Raw genomic sequence first — 12,820 nt, 5'->3', positions numbered from 1 at the left:
TCGTCTCTTCTCTTCTCTTCTCTTCTCTTCTCTTCTCTTCTCTTCTCTGCTCTTCTCTTCTCTTCTCTTCTCTTCTCTTCTCTTCTCTTCTCTTCTCTTCTCTTCTCTTCTCTTCTCTTCCTCAGAACCATACACACAGATTAATAGGCCAGGGATGGGAGTGGTGAAACTCCCGGGCTACAGCGGTCAAATTGCAGGTCATAAATGGTTTTGGTTTCTTCCGTTTCTTTTCCTGACAAGATTATGGGGGTGGAATCAAATGGGGAGGATTTGTAAATTGGGGTCTGTGTGGAAGGCATTACCCATGTTACATATAATTGCAGGCTGGATTTTAGTTTTTTGGGGATTAAGTTGGAAAGACGATCATGTTTATTAGAAGTTCTGAGGATGAAACACACATATAATTGGACCATAGGGACACATATAATTCAATTGCATTTCAGCCAGAACTATAAAGAAAGAATGTTAGCAAATCTAATTCCATTGAATCTTACAGTACGAAATACACAGTAAATCCCATACATGTTGAAACACAGAGCCCGTTGTGTAATCCTTATTTCAACACATCTGTATTGTTTTGCAGCAATTCAAAAACAGTCCCCCCCCCCACACTTCCTAAGAAATCCAGCAACGATTTCCATGTATTGAATTGATCCAAAGGATTGGAAATATATCATACATCTTCCACAGATGTATGATGTCATGTGTAACTCATTCCCCATTGGTATGTCTTTGTGAATTGGAGCCAATATTTGCCACTGTACTCTGCTCTACCTTCTAACCCACTCTATCCCCTAAGCACACATTTAGGATCACCTTACATTCCCCTAAATAATGACCGTACTTCATAATCCAATTATTATATTATCTGGTAGTTGTGAAATATATTTGTTGCTTGGAGTCTGCCCTATGAAGCAAATCCAATCATTGGGATCTGAATCCAAAAAATATTGGAATGTCTGGCCCTTTGTTTTTGCAGAGGAGAGGCAGCATCTTTATATTTTTTATTTTTAAGGCTGGTATTTATGACCCAGGTAGACATGATCCAAGACATAAGCCAAGCGCCTGGCTATGTTCCCTATCTCAGATCTGTGGTTGTTTAGTACTCTAACTATCATGTCTGGACACATCTCTCTCTGGCACTGACAGGCTGGCGTTAATTAGAGACAGACAGGGTGTATCTGCCTCTCCCATCCTGTAGACAACCGCGTTAACAAACTAGATGCCCTGTTATGAGACATCTGGTTGGGGATTCTACAGGATATGAGACAGTTTCTATATTTAGTGGTTGACTTTAAGGGTTGCCCTATTGCCTGGGACGTGTCAACTGGGCAGTCAGGCAAGTCGAACGTGCTCTAAAGTTGCACCAGGTGTTTGTTTTGACTGAAAACAACAAAACTGTAAAGTATTCCAATAGACCTAGCCAAAAACTGATATTTTTGGTTAATCCCCATTGTTTAAGTGAAAGACGGACAATGTATAGCATTTATAGCAGCCAGGCATGTTGATTAAACATGCCTATTTATATAATGAATATGAGTTTGGGGGGGTTGACATTATGTAATATTAAAGCACTAAACCACTCACAAAAAAGCTTCACTCAAATGTTTTACTTCAACCCGAACTGGTTCTGCAGTAGATTACAAAGGCTCATCCCTTGTTCATAAAGATTACAACTTCTCATTTTCGGTTAATTGGAAATGAAACTAACGATATGCGCTGAGAGTCACGGAAGCAAGTTAAGGGAGTGAGTATTTTAATAAAATAAATTAAACATAATACAAAACAAGAAACACTAACAGCACACAGACACGAAACTGAAACAGAAACAATGACGCCTGGGGAAGGAACCAAAGGGAGTGACATATATAGGGAAGGTAATCAGGGAGGTGATGGAGTCCAGGTGAGTCTGACGACGCGTAACGATGGTGACAGGTGTGCGCCCTACAAGCAGCCTGGTGACCTAGAGGCTGGAGAGGGAGCACACGTGACAGAAACCTTGTTTGAAGTGTCGCCCTTTCTCAAACAAGCCATAGCATGCTGGCTATAATTTCAATTTCACCCTCCAGAAAAGACAGAACAAATATTACGACAAATATATAAAAAACTAAACTCAAATATACTGATAGATTAAAATGATTTCTTGATGATATTTATATATTTTAAAGGGTATTATATATATATATTATATATATATATTATATATATATATATATATTATTATGAATAGGAATGATAGAGTTATGTCACACCTGCAGAAATATATGGGATAGTTTGCACAATCCAAAGTAACCCCCAATTGATGAAGCACTACTGCAGAAATGGAGGAGGTAAGTGGAAGGGGGAGGAAGTACAGAACTGGTCTGTCTGCCCTTTATTAAGGACCAAAACCAGAGGAGAAAAAACTGCCATAATTAGACAAATATACCCGTTTTATTTGAGGACCAAACTGTTGACAGTTGCACCATACAGGTTGCAAAATAGCTGGGAAGAGATTTTTAATGTACCCGATTCCATGGCACAAGATGCATGAGCTGATATACAAAACAATGCAAGATTCAACACCTGGAGTTTTACATTTAAATTATTGTCCAAAATTCTTGCCCCAGGTAGCTTGTTTCTGGTTACAAGTTTAGGAATGGCTGAAAAATTACAGCATCAATTTAAAATGAACCCTACAAAAAGCACTGTGGGAGATTTTGAAAGACATAGTCAATCAACAATATGAAAATACTTAAGCAAAAATATACTTATAATCTGTGGATACTATGTGAGTAGAAAGGTAAAACATTTATGTTAAACATCACAGTACAGTTGAAAGACATATGGCACATGGAGATAGAAGGTGGTCTGTGGAGAGAGGGTGGTCTGTTGAGATAGGTGGGATGAGCTGACAGAAGCTGAACGGTGGGATTAAAAAGCTTGTGACCGGTGGTAGTTATGACTGAAACTACTGGGTAAAAGATCACCCACTGAGGGGGAAGAGGCGTCTTCGTGCCCTCTTCATGATTGTGTTGGTGTGTGTGGACCATGATAGATCCTTAGCAATGAGCACACCGAGGAACTTGAAGCTCTTGACCCGCTCCACTGCAGCCCTGTCGATGTGGATATGGGGGTGTGCTCGCCCCCCATTTCCTGTAGTCCATGATCAGCTCCTTTGTCTTGTTGACGTTGAGGGAGAGGTTGTTGTTCTGGCACTACACTGCCAGGTCACTGACCTCCTGCCTATAGGCCGTCTCATTGTTGTCGGTGATCAGATCTACCACCGTCGTTGGCAAACTTAATGATGGTGTTGGAGTCATGCTCGGTCATGCAGTCGTGGGTGAACAAGGAGTACAGGAGGGGACTAGACACGAATCCCTGAGAGGCCCACGTTTTGAGGGTCAGCGTGGCGGATGTGTTGTTGCCCACCCTCACCACCTGGTGGTGGCCCGTCAGGAACGCCAGGATCCAGTTTCAGAGGGAGGTGTTCAGTCCCAGGGCCCTTAGCTTAGTGATGAGCTTGGAGGGCACTATGGTGTTGAAAGCTGAACTGTTTTCAATGAACATCATTCTCACATAGGTGTTCCTCTTGTCCAGGTGGGAAAGGGCAGTGTGGAGTGCAACAGAGATTGCATCATATGTGGATCAGTTGGGGAGGTATGTGAATTGGAGTGGATCCAGGGAATACGGATGATGGTATTGATGTGAGCCATGACCAGCCTTTCAAAGGCCTTCATGGATACAGATGAGAGTGCTACGGAGCGATAATCATTTAGACAGGTTACCTTGGCGTTCTTGGGCAGGGACTATGTTGGTCTGCTTGAAACATATTGGTATTATAGGCTGTAGAATGTATAAAAAAAATATATAAAAAAAACATTTTATTTTAATTAATTGAGCCTTCCCTGTGGTTGCCCCATTAGACAGGTGATTTTCTTTATTCAAAAACAACCCATCTGCTAATAATTAGAGTAGCCTAATAAAGGAGCTACATTGGGGCGACACTAAAGCAGTCAATGTATTTTACCCACTACACTGGGGCATCTCTAAAGTAGTCAATGTATTTTACCTACTACACTGGGGCATCTCTAAAGTAGTCAATGTATTTTACCTACTACACTGGGGCATCTCTAAAGTAGTCAATGTATTTTACCTACTACACTGGGGCATCTCTAAAGTAGTCAATGTATTTTACCTACTACACTGGGGCATCTCTAAAGTAGTCAATGTATTTTACCTACTACACTGGGGCATCTCTAAAGTAGTCAATGTATTTTACCTACTACACTGGGGCATCTCTAAAGTAGTCAATGTATTTTACCTACTACACTGGGGCATCTCTAAAGTAGTCAATGTATTTTACCCACTACACTGGGGCATCTCTAAAGCAGTCAATGTATTTTACCTACTACACTGGGGCATCTCTAAAGTAGTCAATGTATGTTACCTACTACACTGGGGCGTCTAAAGCAGTCAATGTATTTTACCTACTACACTGGGGCATCTCTAAAGCAGTCAATGTATTTTACCCACTACACTGGGGCATCTCTAAAGTAGTCAATGTATGTTACCTACTACACTGGGGCATCTCTAAAGTAGTCAATGTATTTTACCTACTACACTGGGGCATCTCTAAAGTAGTCAATGTATTTTACCTACTACACTGGGGCATCTCTAAAGTAGTCAATGTATTTTACCCACTACACTGGGGCATCTCTAAAGCAGTCAATGTATTTTACCTACTACACTGGGGCGTCTCTAAAGTAGTCAATGTATTTTACCTACTACACTGGGGCATCTCTAAAGTAGTCAATGTATTTTACCCACTACACTGGGGCATCTCTAAAGCAGTCAATGTATTTTACCTACTACACTGGGGCATCTCTAAAGTAGTCAATGTATGTTACCTACTACACTGGGGCGTCTAAAGCAGTCAATGTATTTTACCTACTACACTGGGGCATCTCTAAAGCAGTCAATGTATGTTACCTACTACACTGGGGCGTCTAAAGCAGTCAATGTATTTTACCTACTACACTGGGGCATCTCTAAAGCAGTCAATGTATTTTACCTACTACACTGGGGCATCACTAAAGAAGTCAATGTATTTTACCTACTACACTGGGGCATCACTAAAGAAGTCAATGTATTTTACCTACTACACTGGGGCATCTCTAAAGTAGTCAATGTACAGTGGGGAGAACAAGTATTTGATACACTGCCGATTTTGCAGGTTTTCCTACTTACAAAGCATGTAGAGGTCTGTAATTTTTATCATAGGTACACTTCAACTGTGAGAGACGGAATTTAAAACAAAAATCCAGAAAATCACATTGTATGATTTTTAAGTAATTAATTCGCATTTTATTGCATGACATAAGTATTTGATCACCTACCAACCAGTAAGAATTCCGGCTCTCACAGACCTGTTAGTTTTTCTTTAAGAAGCCCTCCTGTTCTCCACTCATTACCTGTATTAACTGCACCTGTTTGAACTCGTTACCTGTATAAAAGACACCTGTCCACCCACTCAATCAAACAGACTCCAACCTCTCCACAATGGCCAAGACCAGAGAGCTGTGTAAGGACATCAGGGATAAAATTGTAGACCTGCACAAGGCTGGGATGGGCTACAGGACAATAGGTAAGCAGCTTGGTGAGAAGGCAACAACTGTTGGCGCAATTATTAGAAAATGGAAGAAGTTCAAGATGACGGTCAATCACCCTCGGTCTGGGGCTCCATGCAAGATCTCACCTCGTGGGGCATCAATGATCATGAGGAAGGTGAGGGATCAGCCCAGAACTACACGGCAGGACCTGGTTAATGACCTGAAGAGAGCTGGGACCACAGTCTCAAAGAAAACCATTAGTAACACACTACGCCGTCATGGATTAAAATCCTGCAGCGCACGCAAGGTCCCCCTGCTCAAGCCAGCGCATGTCCAGGCCCGTCTGAAGTTTGCCAATGACCATCTGGATGATCCAGAGGAGGAATTGGAGAAGGTCATGTGGTCTGATGAGACATTAATAGAGCTTTTTGGTCTAAACTCCACTCGCCGTGTTTGGAGGAAGAAGAAGGATTAGTACAACCCCAAGAACACCATCCTAACCGTGAAGCTTGGAGGTGGAAACATCATTCTTTGGGGATGCTTTTCTGCAAAGGGGACAGGATGACTGCACCGTATTGAGGGGAGGATGGATGGGGCCATGCATCGCGAGATCTTGGCCAACAACCTCCTTCCCTCAGTAAGAGCATTGAAGATAGGTCGTGGCTGGGTCTTCCAGCATGACAACGACCCGAAACACACAGCCAGGGCAACTAAGGAGTGGCTCCGTAAGAAGCATCTCAAGGTCCTGGAGTGGCCTAGCCAGTCTCCAGACCTGAACCCAATAGAAAATCTTTGGAGGGAGCTGAAAGTCCGTATTGCCCAGCGACAGCCCCGAAACCTGAAGGATCTGGAGAAGGTCTGTATGGAGGAGTAGGCCAAAATCCCTGCTGCAGTGTGTGCAAACCTGGTCAAGAACTACAGGAAACGTATGATCTCTGTAATTGCAAACAAAGGTTTCTGTACCAAATATTAAGTTCTGCTTTTCTGATGTATCAAATACTTATGTCATGCAATAAAATGCGAATTAATTACTTAAAAATCATACAATGTGATTTTCTGGATTTTTGTTTTAAATTCCGTCTCTCACAGTTGAAGTGTACCTATGATAAAAATTACAGACCTCTACATGCTTTGTAAGTAGGAAAACCTGCAAAATCGGCAGTGTATCAAATACTTGTTCTCCCCACTGTATGTTACCTACTACACTGGGGCGTCTAAAGCAGTCAATGTATTTTACCTACTACACTGGGGCATCACTAAAGAAGTCAATGTATTTTACCTACTACACTGGGGCATCTCTAAAGCAGTCAATGTATTTTACCTACTACACTGGGGTGTCACTAAAGAAGTCAATGTATGTTACCTACTAGACTGGGGCATCACTAAAGTAGTCAATGTATTTTACCTACTACACTGGGGCATCTCTAAAGCAGTCAATGTATTTTACCTACTACACTGGGGTGTCACTAAAGAAGTCAATGTATGTTACCTACTACACTGGGGCATCTCTAAAGCAGTCAATGTATTTTACCTACTACACTGGGGTGTCACTAAAGAAGTCAATGTATGTTACCTACTACACTGGGGCATCTCTAAAGTAGTCAATGTATTTTACCCACTACACTGGGGCATCTCTAAAGCAGTCAATGTATTTTACCTACTACACTGGGGCATCTCTAAAGTAGTCAATGTATGTTACCTACTACACTGGGGCGTCTAAAGCAGTCAATGTATTTTACCTACTACACTGGGGCATCTCTAAAGCAGTCAATGTATGTTACCTACTACACTGGGGCGTCTAAAGCAGTCAATGTATTTTACCCACTACACTGGGGCATCTCTAAAGTAGTCAATGTATTTTACCTACTACACTGGGGCATCTCTAAAGTAGTCAATGTATTTTACCTACTACACTGGGGCATCTCTAAAGTAGTCAATGTATTTTACCTACTACACTGGGGCATCTCTAAAGTAGTCAATGTATTTTACCTACTACACTGGGGCATCTCTAAAGTAGTCAATGTATTTTACCTACTACACTGGGGCATCTCTAAAGTAGTCAATGTATTTTACCTACTACACTGGGGCATCTCTAAAGTAGTCAATGTATTTTACCTACTACACTGGGGCATCTCTAAAGTAGTCAATGTATTTTACCCACTACACTGGGGCATCTCTAAAGCAGTCAATGTATTTTACCTACTACACTGGGGCATCTCTAAAGTAGTCAATGTATGTTACCTACTACACTGGGGCGTCTAAAGCAGTCAATGTATTTTACCTACTACACTGGGGCATCTCTAAAGCAGTCAATGTATTTTACCCACTACACTGGGGCATCTCTAAAGTAGTCAATGTATGTTACCTACTACACTGGGGCATCTCTAAAGTAGTCAATGTATTTTACCTACTACACTGGGGCATCTCTAAAGTAGTCAATGTATTTTACCTACTACACTGGGGCATCTCTAAAGTAGTCAATGTATTTTACCTACTACACTGGGGCATCTCTAAAGTAGTCAATGTATTTTACCTACTACACTGGGGCATCTCTAAAGAAGTCAATGTATTTTACCTACTACACTGGGGCATCTCTAAAGCAGTCAATGTATTTTACCTACTACACTGGGGCGTCTCTAAAGTAGTCAATGTATTTTACCTACTACACTGGGGCATCTCTAAAGTAGTCAATGTATTTTACCCACTACACTGGGGCATCTCTAAAGCAGTCAATGTATTTTACCTACTACACTGGGGCATCTCTAAAGTAGTCAATGTATGTTACCTACTACACTGGGGCGTCTAAAGCAGTCAATGTATTTTACCTACTACACTGGGGCATCTCTAAAGCAGTCAATGTATGTTACCTACTACACTGGGGCGTCTAAAGCAGTCAATGTATTTTACCTACTACACTGGGGCATCTCTAAAGCAGTCAATGTATTTTACCTACTACACTGGGGCATCACTAAAGAAGTCAATGTATTTTACCTACTACACTGGGGCATCACTAAAGAAGTCAATGTATTTTACCTACTACACTGGGGCATCTCTAAAGTAGTCAATGTATGTTACCTACTACACTGGGGCGTCTAAAGCAGTCAATGTATTTTACCTACTACACTGGGGCATCACTAAAGAAGTCAATGTATTTTACCTACTACACTGGGGCATCACTAAAGTAGTCAATGTATGTTACCTACTACACTGGGGCATCACTAAAGCAGTCAATGTATTTTACCTACTACACTGGGGCATCACTAAAGCAGTCAATGTATTTTACCTACTACACTGGGGCATCACTAAAGAAGTCAATGTATTTTACCTACTACACTGGGGCATCTCTAAAGAAGTCAATGTATTTTACCTACTACACTGGGGCATCTCTAAAGTAGTCAATGTATTTTACCTACTACACTGGGGTGTCACTAAAGCAGTCAATGTATTTTACCTACTACACTGGGGCATCTCTAAAGTAGTCAATGTATTTTACCTACTACACTGGGGCATCACTAAAGAAGTCAATGTATTTTACCTACTACACTGGGGCATCACTAAAGAAGTCAATGTATTTTACCTACTACACTGGGGCATCACTAAAGAAGTCAATGTATTTTACCTACTACACTGGGGCATTATTGATCATAATCTGCTGCTGGAAAAACATATGTGTTATGGCTTTACATCGCCTGCTATATTGTGGGTTGAGAGTTACCTGTCGAACAGAACACAGAGGGTGTTCTTTAATGGAAGCCTCACCAACATAATCCAAGTAGAGTCAGGAATTCCCCAGGGCAGCTGTCTAGGCCCCTTACTTTTTTCAATATTTACTAATGTTCTGCCCCGGCTCTGAGTAAAGCCTGTGTGTCTATGTTTGCTGATGACTCAACACTATACACATCAGCTACCACAGCAAGATAAATCACTGCAACACTTAACAAAGAGCTGCAGTCACTTTCAGAATGGGTGGCAAGAAACGACTTAGTCTTAAATATTTCAAAAACTGAAAGCATTGTATTTGGGACAAGTCATTCACTAGACCCTAAACCTCAACTAAACTTTGTAATGAATAATGTGGAAATTGAAAATGTTGAGGAGACTAAACTGCTTGGAGTAACCCTGGATTGTAAACTGTCATGGTCATATTGATGCAACAGTAGCTAAGATGGGGAGAAGTCTGTCCAGCGCTGCTCTGCCTTCTTAACATCACTATCAACAAGGCAGGTCCTACCGGCCCTAGTTTTGTAGCACCTGGACTACTGTCTCTTCACAGTCCCCAAGTCCAGAACAGACTATGGGAGGCGCACAGTACTACATAGACCCACGAGTACATATAACTCTATTCCACATCAGGTAACTGATGCAAGCAGTAAAATCAGATTTAAAAACAGATAACAATGCACCTTATGGAACAATGGGGACTATGAAGTGACACACACACACAGAGAGACACACACACAGAGAGACACACACACAGAGAGACACACACACAGAGAGACACACACACAGAGAGACACACACACAGAGAGACACACACACATGCATACACACACATGATAACACATGCATTATACAAATATGTACATGTGGATTTTGTGTTGTAAATATGTGGTAGTAGAGTAGTGGCCTGAGGGCACACGCTTAATGTGTTGTGAAATGTATTGTAATGTTTTTTAAATTGTTTAACTGGAAGAGTGGGGATCGATAATAAATACAGATACCTTACTGTGGCTGTTTTAAGTTAAAATGGTCAAAAATAAACACAAAATAGTGTTTTAGCAAAGAGCAATTTCTCAAACAAGCTAGGACTGCCTGGGAATGGTCTAAGTGAAGAGGAGAAAACTAGCTGTTATTGGCAGAGAGATTTGGAACTCTCTTTCTTATTGGTCTATTAACTAGTTTACTGGTGATGTCACCAGGCAGGCCAAAACTGCATCCCAACAAAACAGGCTAACCTTTCAGGCAGTCTTTTCAAACAGCTCTTACACTAAAATGGCATTATCATAATTTTCACAATTTCACAGTATTTTTACAACCTCATAGTGTTCAGGGGTCAATGTCAGCTGTCTTCCAGCGAGGATACAGTATGTTGAGAGATTGTGAAGCTGAGGAGGTATAGAGGAAGTGTGATAGTTGAATGGGCAGAGTTGAACTGCCATTTCCTCTGAACATTGTGATGAGTCGGCATCTGCACACTCCTACGCAGGTGTCCAGAGGGGCTTAACCTAGGACATCCGGTTTGAGGAAACCAGGGTCTTATGCCGGTTGTACAATACATGACTTTCAAAATCCTGACATCGCTGTGCTCCTCACATTAAACAACCGTCTTTCCTGTCGTTTTTTTTGTAATTTGTAATGCCAACACACTAAATGATTTGGCGCAGATGTGGGTCACACTTCAAGAATCTTCACTTGGTCGTGAGGATTCTCGATACCACGCTGTCTTGCAAAGAAACAATGTGATTATGTGATTAGATTGTTAACGTAGCTAGAACGAGCTGTGGCTCAAAGCAGCCTCAGAAACATTTTCAGTCAGACATTCACGCTTGCCATACAGAGTTGAAATATCTAGCCAACTTTTTGAATGAATTAACATTGCTTGTGAACTTAAGAGCTGTAATGATTTATTAACACTTTGGTTTTGGTTAAGAGCTTGTAAGTAAGCATTTCAGTGTAATGTCTACACCTGTTGTACTCGGCGCATGTGACAAATAACATTTGATTTGATTTGAGTTCCACTCTTCATATTTTCAAGCATGGTGGTGCCTGAATCATGTTATGGGTATGCTTGTCATTGGCAAGGACATGGGAGTTTAAAAAAAATAAAAATAAATGGTATACTAGTATCAAGGCACAAACCGAGACCCAGATGCAGACACAGGAGGCAGATGGTTGGAGTCTTACAATGTTTATTAACCCAAAGGGGTAGGCAAGAGAATGGTCGTGGACAGGCAAAAAGGTCAAAACCAGATCAGAGTCCAGGAGGTACAGAGTGGCAGACAGGCTCATGGTCAAGGCAGGTAGAATGGTCAGGCAGGCGGGTACAAAGTCCAGAAAACAGGCAAGGTTCAAAACCGGGAGGACTAGAAAAAGGAGAATGCAAAAAGCAGGAGAACGGGAAAACCGCTGGTTTACTTGGAAACATACAAGACAAACTGGCACAGAGAGACAGGAAACACAGGGATAAATACACCGGGGAAAATAAGCGACACCTGGAGGGGGCGGAGACAATCACAAAGACAGGTGAAACAGATCAGGGCATGACAGAATAGAACTAAGCACAGGCAAAGTCCTAGAGGAAAACATGGTTCAGTCTGCTTCCCAACAGGCACTGGGAGCCAAATTCACCTTTCAGAAGGACAATAACCGAAAACACAAGGCCAAATATACACTGCCGTTGCTTACCAAGATAACATTGAATGTCCCTGTGTGGCCTAGTTACAATTTTGACATACACTACAGTTCAAAAGTTTGGGGTCACTTAGAAATGGCCTTGTTTTTGAAAGAAAATCATATTTTTTTGTCAATTAAAATAACAGCAAATTGATCAGAAATGTCTACAGCGTAGACATTGTTAATGTTGGAAATAACGATTGTAGCATATTTTTTATGGAATTTCTACATAGGCGTACAGAGGCCCATTACCAGCAACCACCAGTCCTGTGTTCCAATGGCATGTTGTGTTAGCTAATCCAAGTTTATCATTTTAAAATGCTAATTGATCACTAGAAAACCCTTTTGCAATTATGTTAGCACAGCTGAAAACTGTTGTACTGATTAAAGAAGCAATAAAACTCACCTTCTTTAGACTAGTTGAGAATCTGGAGCATCAGCATTTGGGGGTTCGATTACAGGCTCAAAATGGCCAGAAACAAAGGACTTTCTTCTGAAACTCGTCAGTCTATTCTTGTTCTGAGAAATGAAGGCTATTCCATGCGAGAAATTGCCAAGACACTGAAGATCTGGAACAACGCGGTGTACTACTCCCTTCAAAGAACCGTGCAAACTGGCTCTAACCAGAATAGAAAGAGGAGTGGGAGGCCCCGGTGCACAACTGAGCAATTCATAAACATTTCAGCCATTTCCAGCTACAATAGTCATTTACAACATTAACAATGTCTTCACTGTTTTTCTGATCAATTTGATGTTATTTTTAATGGACAACATTTTTTGCTTTTCTTTAAAAAACAAGGCCAAAACATGGCCCGGTCGTGTGTATAAATGAGAAT

This window comes from Salvelinus alpinus, chromosome 34 (genome assembly GCF_045679555.1).
Source record: "Salvelinus alpinus chromosome 34, SLU_Salpinus.1, whole genome shotgun sequence".
Taxonomy (NCBI): Eukaryota; Metazoa; Chordata; class Actinopteri; order Salmoniformes; family Salmonidae; genus Salvelinus; species Salvelinus alpinus.
This window is presented reverse-complemented; position numbering follows the sequence as displayed.